General features: G+C 36.4%; 1 pseudogene; it reads right to left on the bottom strand.

Annotated features, from left to right (window-relative positions):
• Positions 1-19,329: 19,329 nt before the first annotated feature.
• LOC129400325 (U2 spliceosomal RNA) lies at positions 19,330-19,455 on the bottom strand (annotated as a pseudogene).
• Between the last annotated feature and the right edge of the window lie 3,677 nt (positions 19,456-23,132).

Genomic DNA, 23,132 nt, shown 5'->3' with positions numbered 1-23,132 from the left:
AGCCTCCATCCCTCTCGGAGAGCCCAGCAAGCTACTGAGACTGTCGCGCCTGCACGGCAGAGCCTGGCAAGCTACCCGTGGTGTATGCGATATATCAACAACAGTAACAATAATAGGCCTCATTCACCTGTCACCAAAAGAGCCCCCAATATGGAAGCATTAAGAAAGATGAGCAAGGAGAGGCTGAAAAAATCTCGGGACGAACTAGACTGCCAAAACGAAGAAAGACAAATGATTGTCTGTACTTTCAATGCACAGACACTGGCATCAGAAGCATCTATTAAGGACCTGATGGTACAAGCGCAGAAGATCAAGTACAACATCATTGGTCTGACCGAAACGAGAAGACATCAATCACATCACTCCATTTTTGACACTGGAGAAGAATTGTTCCTTGGAACATGCGACAACAGAGGCATTGATGCCGTTGGTGTCCTTGTCAACACGAACTTGGCCATGAGCATCGATTCATTCAAATGCATAACAACCTGAATTGGATGATTACTTGAATAGATGTGGCTCAGTACCTGTAGTTTCCAGCTTCATCATGTATGCACCAACTTCCAACTACGATGAAGAAGAAATTGAGAGGTTCTACATGGATCTGGAGAAGTTTTATAAAGAAGACCACACCTTCTACAAGATCATTGTTGGTGATTTTAATGCCAAGATAGGTCCGAGAAGGTCGCCTGAAGAACTCCACATTGGGACACATGGCCTAGAATGGAATGATCAGGGTGAGAGACTGTCTGAATTCATCATGTCGACCAAGACCATCCATGGTAACTCACAGTTCCAGAAGGCCAAATCTAAACACTGCACATGGGAATCTCCCGGTGGACAGTTCCACAATGAAATTGACCACATCATATTCAATCGAAGGTTTTGCCTGACCGGTCGCTGTTGTCCCAAAATTCCAAATGGGATCGGGCCACCGTCTCCTTTGTGCAAAATTCTACTTCGCAGAGTGGGGAGAAAAGTCTGAAAAATTTAAGTCTAAGAAGGCAACTCCCAGAATGACCACCAACTGGGAGCTCTTTGGCACTATTGTAGCAACGTGGGAAGATGCCATCCTTGACAACATTGACAAGGAATATGATTGACTGGTTCAGCACCTCCATGTCTGGTGCGAAGAATGCCAAGAGTGAGAAAGCCACAAACAGACACCTGTCTTCGGAAACTCTCAAGCTCATATGTCAATGTGTTTTGGCGCGAACCTCAGGAAACCACAAGCTAACGTCTGAGCTCACAAAGCTGTGCAGAGATTCAATTAAGGGAGATATCAAAGAGAAAAGAGCAACAGTGTTGACCAGTGCTGCAGAAGCCAGAAAAAGTATTTGCAATGCTCACCTGTCCTTCGCCAACTACAAGACCAGGAAGACTGCCCTCTGACGTCCTGATGGATCTATCACATCTTCCATAAAGCCAAAGGAGAGGATTATTCACGACTTCTACTCAGATCTCTTTGACAGCCATGTCCACCTGCCCACATATCAAATTCCATAGATGGATATGTCATTCCCAATGTTCTCCCTTCTGAAATCCGACACTCCATTTTGTTGGTAAAGATGTGTACAGCAGCACCTAGTCCAGACAAGGTCAAACCCAAACACCTGAAGAATCTGCCACCACTACTCATCAATACACTGGCTCTACTCTTCACATACTACCTATCTGAATGCATGGTTCCATCTCAGTAAGACCAGTAGGACCATTCTGTTGTATAAGAAGGGAGACTTCCACAACATCGGCAACTATTGCCCAATCTGCCTGCTGTCTATCATCTACAAGTTGTTCACTCGTGTCATCCTGAATAGAATAGGAAGAAAACTAGCTGAAGGACAGCCATGTGAGCAAGCCGGATTCCGAAGGGGATTCAGCACAATAGACCATATCCACACAGTGAACAAACTCATTGAAGTTTCGTGAGAGTTCAAGGTGCTGCTCTGTCTAACATTCATTGACTTAAAGAAGGCTTTTGATTCTGTTGAGACTGAGGTGGTCATCAAAGCCCTGGCCAAACAAGGCGTTTAAACTCAGTTTACCAAAATTCTCCACGAGCCGTATTGTGGATTCACCACCAGGATCTCACCATTCTACAGGGAAGTGATCATTGATGTAAAGAGAGGGGTGCGGCAGGGTGATACCATTTCACCGAAACTCTTCAGTGCTGCCCTCGAGAACAACATGTGACTACTGACTGGAATGGGAAGGAATGGGAGTGAAGACAGTTGGCAATTACACCACCTCCCCTTGCTGATGACATCATTCTCATAACACCAAACATTAGACAAGCAGCACAAATGCTGGCTGACTTCGACCACGAGTGTGGAAATGTCGGATTGCAGCTGAATCTCAACAAGATAATGTTCATGAAAAACGAACTGGTCCCTGAAGCTCCATTTGCTCTCAATGGAACGAACATCTCCAAATGCAGCAGCTTTGTGTACCTGGGTTGAGAAATCTACATAAAGAATGACTTGGTGCCAGAAGAAGTCGAAGAAGTGGTTAAGAGAATGAAGAACCTCTGACACATCTTTTCCATTCCACCATTCTTCCTACACTAACATATGCCTCAGAGACCTGGGCCCTACGCAAACAGGATGAGAATTCTATTAGGGTATCCCAAAGAGGAATCGAAAGAGCTATGCTAGGAATATCATGTCTCACTCAAGTGAGAGAAGGAATCTGGAGTTCTGACCTCCGTTGATGGTCAAGAATCAGGGATGCTGTCTTGTTTGCCAAGGCATCAAAAATCAGATGGGCTGGTCATGTAATCCGATTCAGAGATGACCGTTGGACTAGAGCTGTTACAGAGTGGATTCCACAGGACGTCGAAGACCTCGTGGCTGCCCACCAACTAGATGGTCAGATTTATTTGTCAAATCCCTGAATGAACGATTTGAGCCTCTTCCTTTTCCTGGAGCAAGCAGATATCATTGGGCTGCACTAGCATGTGACAGGGACAAATGGAGACGTTACTGGCGCCTGCTCGAGCAAATCGAAGATCAAGGGGTCTACACGTGATAGTATATTTATGTGATAGTATATTTATTTAGAGATTTAAATTTGCATTTGATAGGGTTTTTTGCATTTATTCCAAATTTCTCTTTATTTTGTTGGAACTATACATAGTATCAGTATTTAAGTTAATGTACATATGTATATATTAAGATATTCATTATTCATTGCTAATAGATATAATTTATCAATGGATCAGTCAGGATAACATTTCTGATAGAAACAATTGCAGAAATTCAATTGGTTTAAACAGAGGCTCTATATATTGCTATTGTCATATCTGATATTTAGAGATGACAATTTTGTTTGTCAATCATGACAGTGAATGTCTTGTTTAGCTTGGTCATTTAGAAGCTTCCAACATCTTAATCATTAGAGACCAAATTAATAGGCATATGCACAAAGCACGACATGTCTTTACAGAGCAGAACTGGAAATAGTGCATGCCTTCCTCTGGTGATTAATGACCAATATTCTGTCACAGGAGTACTCTCAGCATTTAGAGACACTACATTGGTAATTCTAAACCTATGCTGTCATAAGAGAACAAGGATAACAAAAAACTCTAAAAATATCCTTTATGGAAATTTAAAAGTTATTTTCTGTTCTTAGCTTGACTTATGTACATTTAAGCAGTTATTTGGTTTACCACTTCTTATATTATAATTTGTAAAATAACTGTAATGAACTTTATAACAGGAAAGCCAATTTACATTTATGGAATAAACCCACTTAGATATATTGCATTAAATTTTTTAATATACAAAATAGCTTTCTGTTTTTATTTGGGGATATTTTATTTGGAAATTGTGTCTGTTTGGGAGTGAGCTTGATCAATAATATTTAAACTTTCACTAATACCTCTGTTTGATTTTATTACTAAGGATTAATTAGGCTCCCAAATTACCTAAGGATTATTTTAATTCTTCTTATTTTTAGAAAGTAGCTTATTCATATTTGAATTATATATTGATTCATTATTATTAGAGAGAACATTTGGTTGAACATATGAAGAAGATTCTCGAGGCCTAGTTCTTCCTGTATCAACTTCTGATTTATATGCATAGGTATTAGTTTACTCCATTTTAACCTTTGTATTTGTTGTTGAAAGCTTGCCTATAATTAATTCTTATTTGTCTTTTTAATCTCTAGATGTACTTGTAACTTAGTTTTCTTATATTCTTTTGGATGCTTCACTTTTTATATTTCATTTATTCTTCATAGCATCATGTTTTACTAAATTAAAAAATCATACTCAAAAATTTATTTTTTTTTCTTTTATCGGTCACATCTGTCATTGCCCAGGGGTTACTCCTGGCTCATGCACTCAGGAATTACTGCTGGTGGTGCTTGTGGAACCATATGGGATGCTGGGAATAAAACCTGGGTCAGCTGCGTGCAAGGCAAATGCCCTATTTGCTGTGCTAGTGTTCCAACCCTAATCAGACCTTTTTTGTGGGAAATTTGGGAGGGAAGTTTTGGTCACATCTGACATTGCTCAAGGACTACTCCCAGTAATGTGCTCTGGATTTGCCTCTGGTAATGTTTGTGAAATTATATCATGCCACGTGGTTGACTACATGCTAGGCAAGCAACTACCCTTCTATTCACTGTCCAGTACCCAAGGAATCAACATTTGGACTTGCTTTTTTCTATTTCAAGTTTTTAAAACATCTGCTAATTTTAGCCTGATGTGGTTTCCTTCATTTGCTAACTTTAGATTTATCTTTGATTTTTCCTTATTTTTAATTTGTATTTACTAATGCATTTTTGTTTTAGTTATGTTATTGTTGTCATATTTTAGTCAGCATATATCTAGCAAAAACGTTGCATTTTACATAAATTTGATTGGGGTGAGGCATCCCAAGAATTCCTCCAGGGCCTCTCATAACAGTGCTTGGACCATTCATATCAGTGATTTAATATGGCATCCCTACCCATGCAGCTTCTAGGGCTCTGTGATACCTGGAACCATCTAGGTGACTCAGATAGTATTTGGAGATCTCTAAGACCACATCTTGTGTTGCTGAGTGTGTTTAGGACTGTACCAGGTGGTGCTTCATCCAGCCATGCTCAGGGGACCATGTGGTGCAGAGAATAGAAGCACATCTGGCTTCATACAAGGCATGAGACTTGATCTCTGTACTATCTCTCTGGGTTCCTATATAATCTTTTAAAGGTTATCATGTTGCCTTCTATATTTAATTTTATAATTCATTAGGTATTTTTAATTATATAATTATTTAAAAAATTATATTTGAGCCAAGTTTTACTATTTGTTTTCCATATGAAAATCCAGCTAAACAATAATATGTGTGTAAGTTTATCTTTTCTCTAACTCTTTCATTGCCATCCTAGATCAAATATCCTTCAATGCATGGGTATCTCTGTAAAATTTATTTTATTTCTCTTTTTATTTTTTTGCATCACATAATGTCACTTTGATTACTATATCTTTACAATTCATTTATTTTATTAAGTAGACTAATCACATTATATAGATTATTTCCCCAAATCATGTTATGTTGCATTAGACCCATATGTGTAAAGTAAAAATAAAAGAATCCTATCAAACCTATTAAATTCAATAAATTAAAATTCTATGCAATTACATATAGTAAAATTAACAGATCTTAAGGGCATATGTTGATGACATTTGACAAATTTATTTACTGTTTATTATCCTAATCCAAACTTCAGATTCTTTTCTAAACTCGAGACTCTCTGGTGTTTCTAGTTTTCTGCCTAGAAACTGCTGCTGCATCAGTCATAGGTTCAATATTGAATGTCTCCAGAAATGTCAGCTTTCTAACTTTTAAGATAGAAAGGAGACAGATTGCATGTTTTCCTTGGTATATTCAGGATAGGATTTTACAACAGCTCTTATCCCCTGCCTTTTCTTGAGACTTTCAGATGATTTATGATTTACTGGTAGAATGGCTGAGAAAACACTTTGTTCTTGGTCCATACCTTTCTTCACCCTATCTCCAGCTCCTCTCAATAGCACCTCCAGACGTCACAGTCTCTTACAAGTCCTTTTTTTTTTTTTAAATTTTTTTGAATCACCGTGAGATAGTTACAAGCATTCATACTCCTGCCCCACCCTGGGGCTGGACATGATGCCTCTTCTCCAAGGAAAGTCCTTTTGTTGAACTCTGAATAGCTCCATATCTAAATTCACTGTTGTCTGCATCTTCATTATTCCACTCTTTATAAAATTGAAACAGTCTCTGCCAAACCTTGGGTATCTTTTGGCTTTTATTATCCTTTTCATCTTTGCTGGCAGCTAATTTAATTTTTTTCTGAAAGACTCCCATATGTAGAGAGATGAACATGTCTTGACTTCTAGTGCAATTATTTTGATTTTCAGTGCAGCACAACTAGATATAAATATGTGTGTTGGATCCATATATATCATTTTATAATCCTATAAAGGTATTTTTCATTGAGCAATATGAAATATAAGTATCTAAAAATCTTAGTTTTATCTTACATACTTTTTTTTTACAGTTAACTTTCAACTGCAATATTAAAGATTTGGAGACTATGATTTTTTAAAGGAACATTCAAAGATGTATAAAGTGAATGGGGATCAATGACATGAGCGCTTCCCTTTACTTCCACAGTGTCTCTCTGCCTCAAACATGAGCGAACGTTTTATCACATGAGTTTGTTATCACACAAGCATTTTTCTAAGCTGTCTTTACTTTTCCTCACAACCCATAACTCCAGCAGAATTTACGAAGAATATTTTAGTGCAGAAAAAGATATATATTATGCCACAGGTAGAGACCAATTGCCTTATTACTGTAAAAAGAAAAAAATTAAATTAAAAACCATTTAAAAACAATAGTAAATGAAAGGGAAGATGTGGCATTTAAAGTCTGAATGGGCTATAATAAGTGGGAACCTTTTCATATTTGATGAACTGGGAGAAGTGTATCTCCTTGGATACATTCGGATTGGAAGATATTGGTATTAATTTGAAATCCAAGTGCTCAACTCCAAAGAATTAGATATGCCAATATAGTCAGCATAGTATTGTATTTGGAATTATTTATTTAACAAAATTGTAAGTTGACTGTAGTCATAAGCCACATACTAATATGTAGGTCGGGTTATGTCTGTGTGTCCATGTGTCTGTGTGGGGGAGTGTATTCAGATAAAAGGTAGTGATAGTGAATAGTTTCCTTTTAAGAAATCACTGTATCACTGTATCGCTGTCATTGTATTATTCATTGATTTGCTAGAGTGGGTGCCAGTAACGTCTTCATTCGTCCCAGCCCTGAGATTTTAGCAGTCTCTCTTTACTCGTCCTTCCCAACAGTGCTGTATTGGGAGCTCTTTCTGGGTGAGGGGAATGAGACCCATTATTGTTACTGTTTTTGGCATATTGAATATGCCACAGGGAATTTGTCAGGCTCTGTTGTGCAGGCGGGATACTCTAGGTAGCTTGTCGGGCTCTCTGAGAGGGACAGAGAATATATATATAAGAGAATACAAGCAAGTGTGTTAAAACGAAAGACATGTGTGCTGCTTTGAGAAATACAAGGGATAAAAAAGCACACAAGCACAAAGAGAAAGAAAGAGAACGTTTGTCCTCCACGCACACATCATTTTCCAGACTGAACTTCCTAAAGTGCCTAACAAAGTACATATTATGGCTACTGCGTGAGGGATGAGAAGAGGAGAAACTATATCTTCTCTAAGTTATTCGCATATCCGATCCTATTTTACTAAAGGACTTTTAATATTTAGGCTGCTAAAAATATAAAATTCATAGAATATACTAAGTTATTTAACAGATATCACCAATAAGTTTAAGCTGTGGCAGCTATATTCTGCTTTAATAGTTTGCAGCCGTCTTCGCTTATTTTGCATCCATCACTCATGAAAAGGACTGCCTACCTTAAAGTAGTCTCCTTTCTCAATCATCAAATGACTCACGGAAGAAAGGATTTACCTTATTTATGCCATGGCTTCATATGCTAACATGACTCTTACTTTTCCTTAATAAATCAGAATAAAAACCACATCTGTTAATACAGACTGAAGATGGAGCAGAATCCACTATTTGTACACTTTCCTGCAGTTATCCAATTGCTCTCCTGGGAGTTGAGAGAAATAATGCACTGGACTAAACATACTAAGTAGTTCAAATATTTGCATAATTTTGAATGGCAACTTTCACATAAGATAAATGAACACCACAGTCTCCTACATGTATTTGGGAAAGTGAGAGAGAAGGCAAAGTTAAGCTGAAGAAGTGCAACTTTTTTCTTTGAAATTAATGTACATACCCATCACTAGAAAACATAGCATTTAAAATTAAGATAGGACAGTATACTCAGAAAGCGATACCTATCATTCCAGACTACATATGTATGTATGTATACATACAGTAGGCTCCCACATAGGCAGGGGAGATAGTTTAAAAGGCCAATGCATTTGCTTTGCATACTAGAGGCCTAGGTTCAGTCTCCAGCAATGCAATGGTCCCCTCACCCCATAATAAGTGACCTTCAAAAACAACAGAAGGAATAACCACTGAATCCAGTCAGATGTGGTCCAAATGCAAAAAAAAAAAAATGATAAAGGCCTAAACAAATAATAAGAAAAAAGAAACTCCCACTTAGAAGACAAAACTAAGTCAGGAAAAATAAAAGGCAAATGAAAAAATGACCCAAGTCACTCCTTCCTGGTAAAGGTCTTCAAGATTGAGAGTAAGGGAAATTTAAAAACTCCCATCAAAGCTTCTGAAAACCACTCATCATCCTCTCAACCCACACTGAATATTAAATCAGAAAGCCACAGGAGTTGTGGAGAATTGAGCAAAATATATTCATTTGGTTATATGTTTTGGCTGTAAAATGAGGTTTTAGAGGAAATTGAAAATTTAAATGTGATTCAATGAGCAGCGAACATATGATACACACAGTATGCTTGTCTATGGGGAACCAAGAGTAAATTGAGCAAAATGAATACACTCTTGTTAAGTAGAAGTACAGTTGTCCACTAGTGAAAACAACTGCAAACTGCTCATGTGCCCTTGGGGTGTTTCTATTTATATTTTCTGCAATATAAATATTTATATTTCCTGTAATGAGTTGTAATTGTGCCAGCAGTTATCACCACATTTTGGGATTATTGGCTGAGTTACAGAGAAGCTTTTACAGACTGGGTTTTCTAGCTCCTGGGAGACCAGTATGACATTCAGCTGAAACTACTTCTCAGAGTCCGTGTATCACCTTGACCTCTACCCCGGTCTTCTCTGCTCTGTTGAATCTGGTCCCCTTCACATGTGTAAAAAGAAATGGACATAAAACAATGTTACATTAAATTAAACTTTGAGGATTTTATGGGGAACAAACCTAATCTTAAAGGTAAGTAATTGAGCTGAAACTAGTGTTCAGGTAAATTATTTGTTAATTTTTATAAAGCAATGTTAAACACAATTGAACATTGAGTTCAATTGAGTTGTGTTAAGGAATATTTGGACTTAGAAAGCATTACACAATCCCTACAGGCTTCACAGATCTTAAATATATCTAGAAAAGTATAAACTGTGAATTCAAAAGAACAGTGAACTTTAAAATAACTGTGATTAATGTTTCAGTGTCTGTAGTTATGAGGTGCTGACAAATGAAGCTATATGAAAATTAAGGTTTAAGGTAAGTTTTATGAAAAGGTAAAATGGAATTTTCAAAACACTTTAAGTAACACTGGTATTTGAATATAAATGATAGAAAGGGAACTTATTTGGGAGGGATAAAATAATGAGCAGATTCAGTATATTGATTTCTCACAGTAGAAATGACATCTGTACCTATATGTTCATTGCAGCACTGTTCACAATAGCCCCAATTTGGAAACAACCCAAGTGCCTGAGAACAGATGACTGATTAAAGAAACTTTGGTACATCTACACAATGGAATACTATGCAGCTGTTGAGAGAGATGAAGTCATGAAATTTGCTTATAAATGGATAGACATGAAGAGTATCATGCTAAGTGTAATGAGTCAGAAAAAGAGGGACAGATATAGAAGGACTACACTCATTTGTGGTGTATAGAATAACATCACATGAATCTGACACCCAAGGACAGTAGATACAAGGGCCAGGAAGATTGCTCCATAGCTGGACCCTGCCTTGTGAGCCGAGGGGAGAAGGCAGATGGAATAGAGAAGGAATCACTAAGAAAATAGTGGTTGGAGGAGTTGGTTGGGATGGGAGATGTGTGCCAAAAGTAGATAAAGGAGCATGCAGATACCTCTCAGTATCTGCATTGCAAGCCATAATGCCCAAAAGTAGAGAGAGAGTATGGGGAATATTGTCTGCCATGGAGGCAGGGGGAGGGTGGGAAAGGGGGAGTATACTGGAGATATGGGTGGTGGGGAATGTGCACTGGTGGAGGGATGGGTGTTTGATCATTGTGTGATTGTAACCCAAACATGAAAGCTTGTAACTATATCTCACAGTGATTCAATAAAAAGAAAGAAATGTTGGCTTTTAAGTTCATGGCCCTACAGTGAACACTTTGAGTGTTTCCTAAAATATAATATAACAGTACAATTGAAATTAAAAATAAACAAAAACACAGCAAGCTCTTTCTGTCAGGGATTGTTGTCCTGACCTTGATCTTTCCCTAAAACCTTAAGACAAAGACAAGTGGAACTCTTACTGAAAGATAGAGCTTTGGCATAGACTTGCAGATAAGATGAAGCCCAGCCCACAAGAGAATTTATTCCTCATTTTAGCATCTGCATGTCTGGACTGGAACAATAGCACAGCAGGTAGGCATTTGCCTTACTCTTGGCCAACCTGGGTTCGATTCCTCTGTCCCTTTTTATTTTTTATAGAAAGAGTTCAGGTATTATTTATTGCAGAGGAAGCCATAGACTTTAAGAATTCAGCAATTTAAGACCACATTAGGGTCTGGAGTGATAGCACAGCAGTTAGGGCTTTGCCTTACACGAAGCCAACCCGGGTTCCAGTCCCAGCATCCCATATGGTCCCCCGAGAACTGCCAGGAGTAATTTCTGAGTGCAGAGCCCAGAGTAACCTCTGTGCATCACCGGGTGTGACCCAAAAACCAAATAAATAAATAAATAAATAAAAATAAAGCTGTAACCTTTAAACAAAAAACACCACATTAGACAGTGTTAGAGCATTTCCTTAGCAAAGATCCATGCTCTATACTATACTATTTCTGATCATTCTTTTTTTTAAATAAATTATTTATTTTTAATTAGTGAATCAACGTGAGGATACAGTTACAGTTTTATACATTTTTGTGCTCGTGATTCCCCCATACAAAGTTCAAGAACCCATCCCTTCACCAGTGCCCATTCTCTACCACCAGTAAACCCAGCATCTCTCCTACCCTCCCCAGTCCCGTCTCCCCCCACCCCACACTGCCACTATGGCAGGGTATTCCCTTTTGATCTCTCTCTCTGATTAGGGTCGGAGGTCATGTGGGGGAAGGGTGATGTGTGCCGAATGTAGACTAGAGACTGAACACAATGGCCACTGAACACCTTTATTGCAATCCTCTGTCCATTTTGGAGAGCCCGGTAGGCTACCAAGAGTATCCTGCCTATGGCATATTCAATATGCCAAAAACAGTAACAAGTCTCACAATGGAGATGTCACTGGTGCCTGCTCAAGCAAATCGATGAACAATGGGACGACAGTATGACAGGTCTGCAACCCACCCTTCTTAAGTACATGCTTACTGTTCTTTTTTTCTATTAAAAAGATGCCTTGTACCTTTGTAGGCCTGATGGATTTTGAAACAACTGATATGCCATTTAAGGTCATTAGCAACTGAATAAGCTTGCTTCTATTGTTCTAACACTTGCTTTTTTTTTTTTTAATTTGGATTCAAGTAGCTAGTGCCCAAACTTGGATACAGTAACAAAAGTTGAGCTGAAGATATGGAAACAGAGGTCTGAATCAACATGTGGAGGGGCTTATAATCATGGTAATTAGTGTTGACCTTTAGATAGTATGAGCAAATCTCTGCTAATAAGATTATAACTCTGGAATTAAATGAAGTGTACATTATAGTGTATCTCTATATATACATATATAATACATAAATATATATAGGTGGAATCTGAGGACAGTGTTAGATAAAGTAAAAGTAGGTACTCAAATTATTTTACAGAAAATCAATAGCAAAACAATGGCAGTAAGAAATGGAAAGGATATAAATGTGAAAAACAATACGAAGGCAAAATAACTGGGACCTAGTGACCAAGTAAAAATAACAAAATTTTTTAAAAAAGAATATTCCTGGGGTTCAAAGAATTCAAGAAAAGTCAGAATAGCCTGATAGATCTAGTTACCAAAAAGATAGCACTTCACTGCACTGTCATCCCATTGTTCATGGATTTGCTCGAGCGGGCACCAGTAATATGTCCATTGTGAGACTTGTTACTGTTTTTGGCATATCAAATATGACATGGGTAGCTTACCAGGCTTTGCTGTGCAGGCAGGATACTCTCGGTAGCTTGCCAGCTCTCCAAGAAGGACAGAGGAATCAAACCTGGGTCGGCCATGTGGAAGGCAAACACCCTAACCTCTGCGCTATCACTCCAGTCCAAAAAGATAGAAAGAATATATGTAGCACATGAAAAGTAAATGTATATATGAAATATATATGCATACATATTCACAAAATACCCAATTTAAATGTCTGTAGGTTGTGCTGATGATTCCATAATTAACATGTATTGAGTATTTTACTTATTGCAATCATTTAATCTATCTTAGATAGATTAAATGAAGCCATTACAAGAAGCTTCTCCTCATCCTCATAACTTAAGAACATGGTAGACTAAAATAAAGTAAAATAAAGGCAAGATGATATATTCAGAAGAACAGTAGGAAAGATGCTCAAAAGTATACATTAGAATTAGAAAAAATGTTGAGAACTTTTTGACTATTTGTATTGGAGAAGTATTAGTATTATATTTACTTTCATATGCTAGCAGTAGGAAAGTGCCATTAGAATTTTGAATGTCTTAGATGTGAGGAGTAAGGTGAAAAAATCTATGAATCTATGAAGATAACCTATGTTTTGGGATTTACATTTCTGGGGAAAGGGATTAATTTTTAATAATTATGGAAAAATAAAGACATAGGAGCAAAAGATAAAAATATTGAGCCTGAATTTCTAGCAGGACATTACAAGATACCTAGGCATTGCAACTATGAGCTCCAGTCAAAAGAATTCTCCTTATAAGCGAACTTAGAATATGTGTATTTATATTATTTGCATTGAAGTGTCAAATAAACTGAGGGAGTGGAATACGGTCAGATTGTAAAGTACACAATATTGGGGTTCATCCAACTAGTATTCATTGATTATGTCACATGTAACTATATCGCATTTCAGTATGAGGGATGCAAGTGAATACAGCACACTGGATCAATTTTCTCTTGAGGAGTCTTATTGATGCAGAAGTTAGGTAAAGATGATTTTTTAAGAAGAGAAAGTGAGAAGTGAAAGTACAAATTCTTAATAGTATTCTTATAAAAGAGAAGCAAAGGAAAAGAACACAGAGCTTATAATCAAACAGAAAAAATTAAATAACGTCTTACCCATTTTGTGGAAAGTATGAATTTTTCCTCAAGTTATTGAACTCAGACTTTCTATTTCTACAAAGGAAATTATAAGTATTTCATTCTGGGCAATGGATGAATCAATTATGTTGAGAATCATGTTCACTGCAAACACTTCAATTCATATTAGATTTTCTTTTTAATGACTTCCTTCCAACCTCATAATTGAGAAGTGAAAGAAGAAACTGACATATTTACATCTGTACATACTTTCGGCTATCTACATGATTTCACATTGCTCACAGTATAAATTCTTATCTTCTTTTAGTACCTGATAAAGATACACATACTTTACTTTTAGTCCTGCTTCTAGACTTTCCTTGCCTCACTGTATGTGTGTCCTCTGGTGAAATTGTCTTCAAGTGGCAGGTTCAATGTCATCATTCCCAAATGGAATGCTGTGCTGTTACCCCTATTCAATATCCATTCGCTTAATTTAGATTTAAGTTTCGCTTTCAGAAGAAGTTCTGACATCCTTGATCAGATCATGACACTCAGTTGTACAATTCTTTAGGGTCCAATTCTCTTTGAAGGCACCATGAAAGTAAATAACTAAGAATGTAATTAAATAATAATGTAGATGACTATTTATTTATTTATTTATTTGCTGTTTGGGTCACACCTGGCATTGCACAGGGGTTACTCCTGGCTCATGCACTCAGAAATTATTCCTGGAGGTTCTCAGGGGCCCATATGGGATGCTGGGAATTGAACCCGGGTCGACTGCATGCAAGGCCTACCTGCTGTGCTATCAGTCCAGACCCTATAGATGACAATTTAGATGGAGAATTATATCCTTCCCCCTTTATGAAGTAAACTCCACATATGTCTGAGCCCAAGTTAACTTGAAACATAGTTATAAAGTAGATCTTTGATTTTTATCCTATTGAATCCCTGAGTGAATGGCATAAGATACATAATCAACAAAAGAGTATTGAATAAAAAAGGAAAATAGATGGGTTAGATATCAGCATAAAGCAATTGAAGATACACACCAGGTTATATTTCTCAAAGGAAGCAGATTACACATTAGGAAAAATGAAAATTCCACTCTTCACAATATTCTTTTTTGTGTGTCTAAGGTTATATCATAGAGAGAATCCCTCCAATTTACATAACTGCCATTAATAAGCTTTTCTAAACATTGAATGTGTCTTTATGCATTTAGATTACACCTATTTATATACATAACTAAAAAATTTTCTTCCCCAATTCTGGCATAATGTTTAATTTTTTTGGTAACAACTTTTTCAGACTTCAACTAAAGTTTTCATTTCCCTATATTACAACTGGGATTTATAGTCTTAGCTTATAGTCCTATCAGCTGCATGTAAGATTTTGACACAGAGAATCCAAGCATACCTTAGCACATCACACATGAGAGGCAATCTTATCAAAAAGTTTTATGTTTTCACAGAACTGATAACTTAGTTGTCTTTTAATCTTTTCTCTTCCTTCCAAGTTGTGATTAATTATTGGATTGGTGAATTCAGTGATTGAGACACAGGAAGATAATTTTTTCTTAATCTAATATCTTCTCTGATTAGTTCATATTTTGGACTAATGTCCCCATAGACATTATCAATGGCAAATAATTACTTTCATTGTAGTAATATTGAAAATTTCTAAAGCACGCAAAATAAACACGAAAATTCAAAATAGTTTGTCATAATAAAGCAATAGATTCTTACACATTATCATATAAATTGTGTCTTAGAGGCAAAAATGAGTGGATCAAAATTCTGTCATATATCTGTTATTTAACTATGAGATACATCCTAGGGGCTCTTGTTTCATCATTTCTAAAAGTAAACTCTATACAGTTTGTACAATAGTTGTGTTTATAAAATGATTGAGATTTGGTAGAGGCAGGGACAATTTTTTTGAAAAAAAATGCTTTTCCTTTTTGTTTTTCCTCCAGTCAGACAAGATTATCTATTAAAATGTGCTTTTCCTCAATAATTTTTTGCTATTTCTTTGCATTTTCTCTTACCATTTAATTTTCAAACTACTATCCTAGTAAAGGTTTTCATAATTTTTAAAATGTAATTTTATGAATTAGCTTGTAACATTTAAGTTTCCAGGTTACTTTACCTTCCAGAAAAAAATTGTGTGTTTAGAACTTGTTTGTTGACCTACTGTAGAAGTTAGCTAGTTTATTAAAATATTTGAATAATACACTTGTATTAATGAAAAATAATGGCTTAAATAGAAGTGTCAGGTCATGAAAAGCAAGGAGTAGCACTGTAGCACGTCGTCCCATTGTTCATCAATTTGCTCGAGCGGGCACCAGCAATGTCTCCATTGTGAGACTGTAACTGTTTTGGGCATATCCAATATGCCACGTAGCTTGCCAGGCTCTGCCATGCAAGCGAGATACTCTCAGTACCTTGCTGGGATTTCTGAGAGGGAGGAATCAAACCTGGGTCAGCCACATGCAAGGCAAATGCCCTGCCCGCTGTGCTATCACTCCAGTCCAAAAGCAGGGAGTAAAGGGAGTAATTACAGTTCTGGAAACATGAATCCACTTCTTACATCCTTTTGGTTGGGGGGAGTATAGAGTGCTATTTCAAGTATTTGGGAAAAAAATCATTCTTAGAAAATAATCTTGATAGAATGTGCTATACAAAAGAGTTAATTAAGTTATTAGAGGCTTCTTTCTTCTTTATATTTATACTTTTGGTACATGGGCAGGCACTCAGTAAATGTTGAACTTTATGACATTTCTCCTCCCACAGCTACTATTTCATAGCTTTAATTTTAAGTTGTGAAGCAGCTGATTTGGAAATACCGGGGATTGAACTCGGGACCTCACACTGCGAAGTGTGCACTCTACCACTGAGCTACATCCTCCAGCCTCAACTGGAGTGATACCACAACGGGTAGGGTGTTTGCCTTGCACGCAGCACACCTGGGTTCGATTCCTTCATCCCTCTCCGGGAGCCTGGCAAGCTACTGAGAGTATCCCGCCCACACGGCAAGCTACCTGTGGCATATTTAATATGCCAAAAACAGTAAGAAGTCTCACAATGGAGACATTACTGCTGCCCGCTTAAGCAAATCGATGAACAACGGAACAACAGTGCTACAGTACAATTTTAAGATGATGCCATTTTTCTCAAGAAGACTTTTTAAAGTATTAACAACTATGGTTAAATATAGTTTATATTGTCTTTTCAACTAGTTACTGATTTTACATATACTTTTTTTTTCTTTTTTTCTGATGGGGGGTGGGAGGTACACCCAATAGTGCTCAGGGCATATTTCTGGCTCTGCACTCAGAAGTCACTCCTGGAAGGGCCCCAGGGAATATCTGTGGTGCTTGAGTTTGAATCTGGGTTGGCAGTGTATAAAGCAAGCACCGTATCTGCTGTACTATTGTACCTGCCCCTGATTCTAGATAAGCTTAAGAATCAAAACTTTGAGGTCATATCCCTGGAGTTAACACACACAAACATCTCCATTTTCTCTTACCTCAGACAAATGCTCTTCCTCATTAAGTTTTAAAACATACTCTTTACTCTAAGCAATAATAAACTGTGTTCAAGAAAAAGCTTATCAGAATGAAATTAGCTGGTTTGATGAACTATACAAATGTTAGGGTGAATAAAAGGATAGATTTTTTATAAATATGAATAATACATTAATGAATCAGATTTATGGAAATCTTGGTAGCCCACACAAAAACTAAGACCGTAGTTAAAAAAAAATGTTGCTACAAACATGCCAGTACTCTAGATAACAATGATTCACTACAGATAATAGCAGCTACAAGAATTAAAACACTATCACTTGGGTAGTTATGATACGTAAGCATTGTGAAAATTGCTTCATAAGCACTTGATTTTTAATGTACTCATAAAATTTTAAGCTATATATTATTATAGGCTTGAATTCAAGAATAAGCTGAAGGTTTCTGCAATACAACACTATACCTCAAAATAATATTCATTTGTACCCCACTTTCATTACCTGAAGAAGTATATTATTTTAAAAAATGAGATGATTATTTCCTATTAAATTAATTGTAGCCTTTGTTACTTAATATACCCAATTAGCAATGGTTTCAATAACAGTAAAATAGCACTGAGGGGGAGGCACTGGGACTTTCTAATATTTCTGAAAATCGTCAAATGCTTGAGTCTAGAATTAGAATTTCATGTTAAGATGGTATTAAGTAAGACAGGGTATGATTAGAATATTGAAACCCTAATGAGAGAGTGTTATAGGACTGGATTAGTCTTGTCATCATTCTATCTTCATTCTCTATCTCATTATCTGGATCTTAAGAAGAACTCAAATATATTCACTGCACTGAATATAATTAATTATATCTCTACAATTATATTAATTATAATTCCTCCATTATAATTACCCCATGAAAAGAATTGTTGCATATTCTACAGCCATGTATTCATTTGTGAAAAATGAAACTTATTTTATTTTTTCTATGCTACTTTATTTTCTGGCTAGTTTCACTTTTGTCTAGTAGCAACAACATTTAATATAATTACTTCAAAGAAAACCGGTCATACTTAGAGTTTATCCTTCAATTAATTTAAATTAAAATACTACAGAAATTATTTTTTTCTCTCTTGTTTTGTTCTCCCATGATCTAAGTAAAGATAGTGCATTTTTATGTACCAAAATGCAAGGGTTTTTTATCTCTCCAAATATTAGCTTGAAAAAGAGGTCATCATATTACTTCACATCTCTCAAGTTTTCTCAAGTATTATGTGTACCTACTTCCCATCTCTTGCTCCCCCTCACTTCTTTCTTCTTACATCTGGAATAAATAAATTTATGTAATAAATTTATATTATATACAAAATAAAAAATTTGATTTTGATTCTGTATATAATTTTTGTATATAATTTAATTTGATTTTGTATATAATATAAATTATAGGAATTTATTATAGATATATTTATAATTTGTACATAATGCATTATAAATACAAATATAAATTATATATACATAATTTTGATTATGTGATGCAAAGTTTCTCAAAAAAATACTAGCAAATAGAATCCAACGATTTATCAAAAAGATCATACACCATGACCAGTAGAATTCATCCCCAGGATGCAAGGATGGTTTAACACTCACAAGTCAATTTTAATAAACCATATCAATAAAAGAAAAAAATAAAAAACAAATAATCATATCAATAGATGCAGAAAAGCATTTGACACAATCCAGCACCAATTCATGATTGAAACTCAACAAAATGGGACTTGAAGGAGCTTTCCTCAGCAAGCACACAGCAAGCGTTTTTCTCAATGGGGAAAAATTAAAAGATTTCCTCTAAGTTTGGGGGCGTGACAAGGTTGCTCACTCTATACTGGAAGTACTTGTCATAGCAGTTAGGGAAGAAAAAGATATCAAGGACATCCAGATAGGAACAGAAGAGGTCAAACTATCACTATTTGCTGATGACATGATACTATACTTAAAAAATTGTAAAGATTCTAAAAAAACCTCCTAGAAACAAAAGACGTATATAGTAAAGTGATAGGCTACAAAACATATACTCACATATGTCCAAAGTCCATAGTTTTCCTATATACAAATAATGAAAGAGAAGAAAGATGAATTTTCATTATGCATCAGAGATACATAATCCTGAATATTCAAATGTGTGATATTGATGGAGTTAGTAAAGAAGATAATTAATTATAGGTTCACCTTGGTTTCCTGGGTGTCAATAATTCTTAAATTACTAGTTAAAGAAGTAAGATTTGAAAATGCAACCAAATGTTTTTTACTACACTTGATCTTAGCCAAAGGGCCGAGAAGCGATTGCAACCGAATGTTTTTTAAATTAAAAAATTAAATTTTTATTTTTAGAAAGTTGTTCCTGATGATTTATTACATTCAATATTCCAACACCAATATCACCACAATTACTTCTTTCCATTACCCTTATTTCCAATTTTTCAAGCCACCACCAAAGCCTGTCCCAATAGCAAGCCCTATATAATTTATTTTATATTGTTTATTATGAATAATTCACTATAAATCATAAAAAAAGATTTTCTTAGGAGAAAGTGTATGAAGATTGTTGTTTCTCACTCTGGAGACATTTAGCTCTCATCTAAGAGATTACTAACATTTTGTTACAGGTTAAACCTTTTTTGTTAATATTTTCGTAATTGAGACTGATAATCTTTTACTTTACATCCCATCCAGTGTGGTGTACTACTCCTAGTATATCAATGGTATAAAGTTTGAGATGTCACATGGCCATGCATTCTGAGAATTCTAAAATTTTGAATGGGGTGATACAGCTGAAGTTAAATTTTTAATTGAATGGTAACTTTGGGGTCTGGAGGCATGTCTGCAGCTTGTTGATTTCTTTTGAGATTTATTTATGAGTCTCTTACTCATGGCTGGCTAATGAGTTTATATAGCAGGAGAGGGAATTTGTGGGCATGACTGCCAGGTTCCTGGAAGTTCAGGGAGATGGGAGGAAGTAGTCCATCCCCGACTCCACAGGAGACTGGAGATTTACATACCTGAGTTTTTCAACAGATTCATTCCTGGATGAAGATCCGTTCCAAGCCTGTCAATTCTGGCCATGAGCATGGTGGCAACTGGAGTTGGAGATTTTCGGCTACCAGGGCTCTGTTTGGGCAGGTGGTGGGCTTCCCTGCCCTGCTGCAGAGTGCCCGATGAAAAGCAAAAACACAAACTATTATGTTGAAGAAATTAAAATTGATCCATGTTGCAGAATAGAGAAAAAGCAACTGTTATAAGGTACTGTAAAAGGCTATATAGTACTTCAATAATTTTCTTTTTTACTTCAGAAATTCAGTGCCACAGAAGATTCAACTCAGCTGTTTTTTAAAAGATTTAGTTGAAAGTCAGTGTGATGTGTCCTGAAACACAATTTTAGAATCATTTTTAAAAATGACAGTGTGCAATCAACCATGCTTCATCATTAAAGGAAGGTGAATGTGAATAAATTGCTTAATAAAAAGTATTATATATGAACTGAAATATACTGAGCCTCAGAGATTGTACAGCTGCTGTTGGACATGAGTTTGATTTCTAGGCATACAGGTTTGATTTCTGACACCACAGGGACCCCCAAAAATATTTGGTACAGCTCTACAACTCGTAAAGGCCACTAAAATGACCTGGATAGTCCTAGGGGTCAAGGAATATTTCATTCTCAGGCTCTTGCTTTGAACCATCAACCCAGTTGGCTGAGAATCTCTGGTGGGGTCTACAGTGGTATTTGGATCTCTTCAGCAACATTTGGCCGTACGATTTCTGCTACTCGTCTTCAAGATCTCTGATTCTGTCTTCAACCATTGACATTCTACTGTTGAGGACACCTATTGAGTTTTAAGTTCATCTATCGAATTTTTCATTTGTGACATTTCTTTTTGTAGTTTCCTTATTTCTGCTCTCATTTCTTCCTGTATTTTCTCAGTTATTTGTTCCCCCATTTCTTTCACTTCTTCCTTTAATTTTCTGTATGACTGTTCCACTGATTCTTTGAGTTCCTTGAACATCATCAGCATTTCATCACGGAATTCTTTGTCAGAGAGATCATACTTGTGGGTACCTTGTGTTGAGGATTCGGGACTCTTTTGATGAGGCCACGCCCCCTTCGGTGGAGGCCACCCCCCCAGTCAGTCCCGATGTTAATGTCTGCTTTACGGAAATCCACAAGTAACTGTTAGAGGGGACCAGCGATGATCACGCTCTTCAGCAACATTTGGGAGGCAAAACAAAACAAAACAAACCAGATTAAAATATCCCCGTATTAAAATCATGTTACTATAAATGAATTGTTGGTGATTTCCTCACTTCAATTTAAGCTTATATTTATATGTTTCAGTTGTTCAAATTGCATTTAATATAATAGGTTTCACTGGAAAAAATAGGGATGTTTCCTCTTAATTGCATCATCTTGTATTTATTTGAGCATATTTGATGCTTCTCAGTGGATCTGGTATGTATAAGGTAAGGAGTAAAATGAGAATTGTGGCTGATGTCTGTTATTAATCTTCATGTCAACATTTGCTGAGAATTCTACCAATTCTATCTTTGTGTTCTCCAGACACTTCTTCAAGTCTGTAGCTGACTTCTCCGAATACTCTTTTGTGGGTTCTTATCCTTTTAGCTAACTTCTTTGCCACAGGTGGGTGAATTTGAGACTGGTTTTTAAGGTTGTTGCTGGACCATGGAAGATTGATGAAAATTGTCTCTGGAACAATATGCCTTCTCATCATTTAGTGTGGAATGTAGGTTCTAAGTCTCATCAGAATGGCAAATTGATGTGGGTCTTTGATGCTCTACCCTTAATTTCTTCAGTCTGGGAAGGGGCAAGGTCTAACCATTGCTGTTTCAGTCAATGGAATTCTAGTTTCTTTAATTAACTTCCCTTCCTCTCTCTGATTAAAAATCACACCTCCTTTCTGATGCATGTTCTTTTCAGTCACTTATGTTACTTTTTTTTCTGAAATCAAACACTCAATCTTAGCATGCTAAAAAAGGATCCACTACATATACATGATTCCCGGTGTGATGTAAATAGAAGTACACCTGTGCTTGCAAAGAAATTTGAAACTCAGTTTATGCAAGTCTAAATCTTACTATAAGTTAGTAGAAGTTACTGAGGAAAGAAGAACAAGTTAGAGATACCACAGAAAAGCAATTAACCACATCTAGAACATGGTTAATACTCTGAGACAGATGACCTAGTTTTTCTTTTTACAACAAATATATGACTTCAAAGGGGGAGAACAATTAATGAAGATTATAAGAGTCCTAAGAGAAAACTAAGAGAAATAAGAATGCTATTTGGATCCTGAATCGGTACTTGTTAAAAAATAATTTTAGGGCCACCAGACAAATTGGAGTATACTGGACACTATGTATAAATAACAAGAATGAATATTAATTTTTAGGTTTATAATAGCATTGTATTATATGTAAACAGCACATATCCAACCACTCAAAAGCACTGTAGCACTGTACTTCTGTTGTTTATCGATTTGCTCAAGCAGGCACCAGTAACATCTTCATTGTGAGACTTGTTGTTACTGTTTTTGGCATATTGAATAAGCCATGGGGAGCTTGCCAGGCTCTGCTGTGCTGATAATAGGCACCAAAATTATGGGACAGGACTGGATAAAATATACAGTTTCTAAGGCTCTTTCCCTGCAAGCAGCCAATCTGAGTTTCATTCCTGGCACCCCATATAGTCCTCTGAGCCTGGACCGAAGTGATCCCTGAATTACACCTTAGAGCCAGGTGTAACCTCATAACGAACAATCTATCTATCTATCTATCTATCTATCTATCTATCTATCTATCTATCTATCTATCTATCTATCTATATACATACACACTTGGTTTGAGGGTCACACCTATCAATCCTATTCTTGGTTCTGCACTCAGGGATTACTCCTAGTGGGCTCAGGGGACCCTATGGGGTGCTGGGAATCCAACAGAGCTCAGCTG

This window comes from Sorex araneus, chromosome X (genome assembly GCF_027595985.1).
Source record: "Sorex araneus isolate mSorAra2 chromosome X, mSorAra2.pri, whole genome shotgun sequence".
NCBI classification, from domain to species: domain Eukaryota; kingdom Metazoa; phylum Chordata; class Mammalia; order Eulipotyphla; family Soricidae; genus Sorex; species Sorex araneus.
Note: the sequence above shows the minus strand (reverse complement) of the source record. Positions and strands in the feature narration are given on the sequence as shown.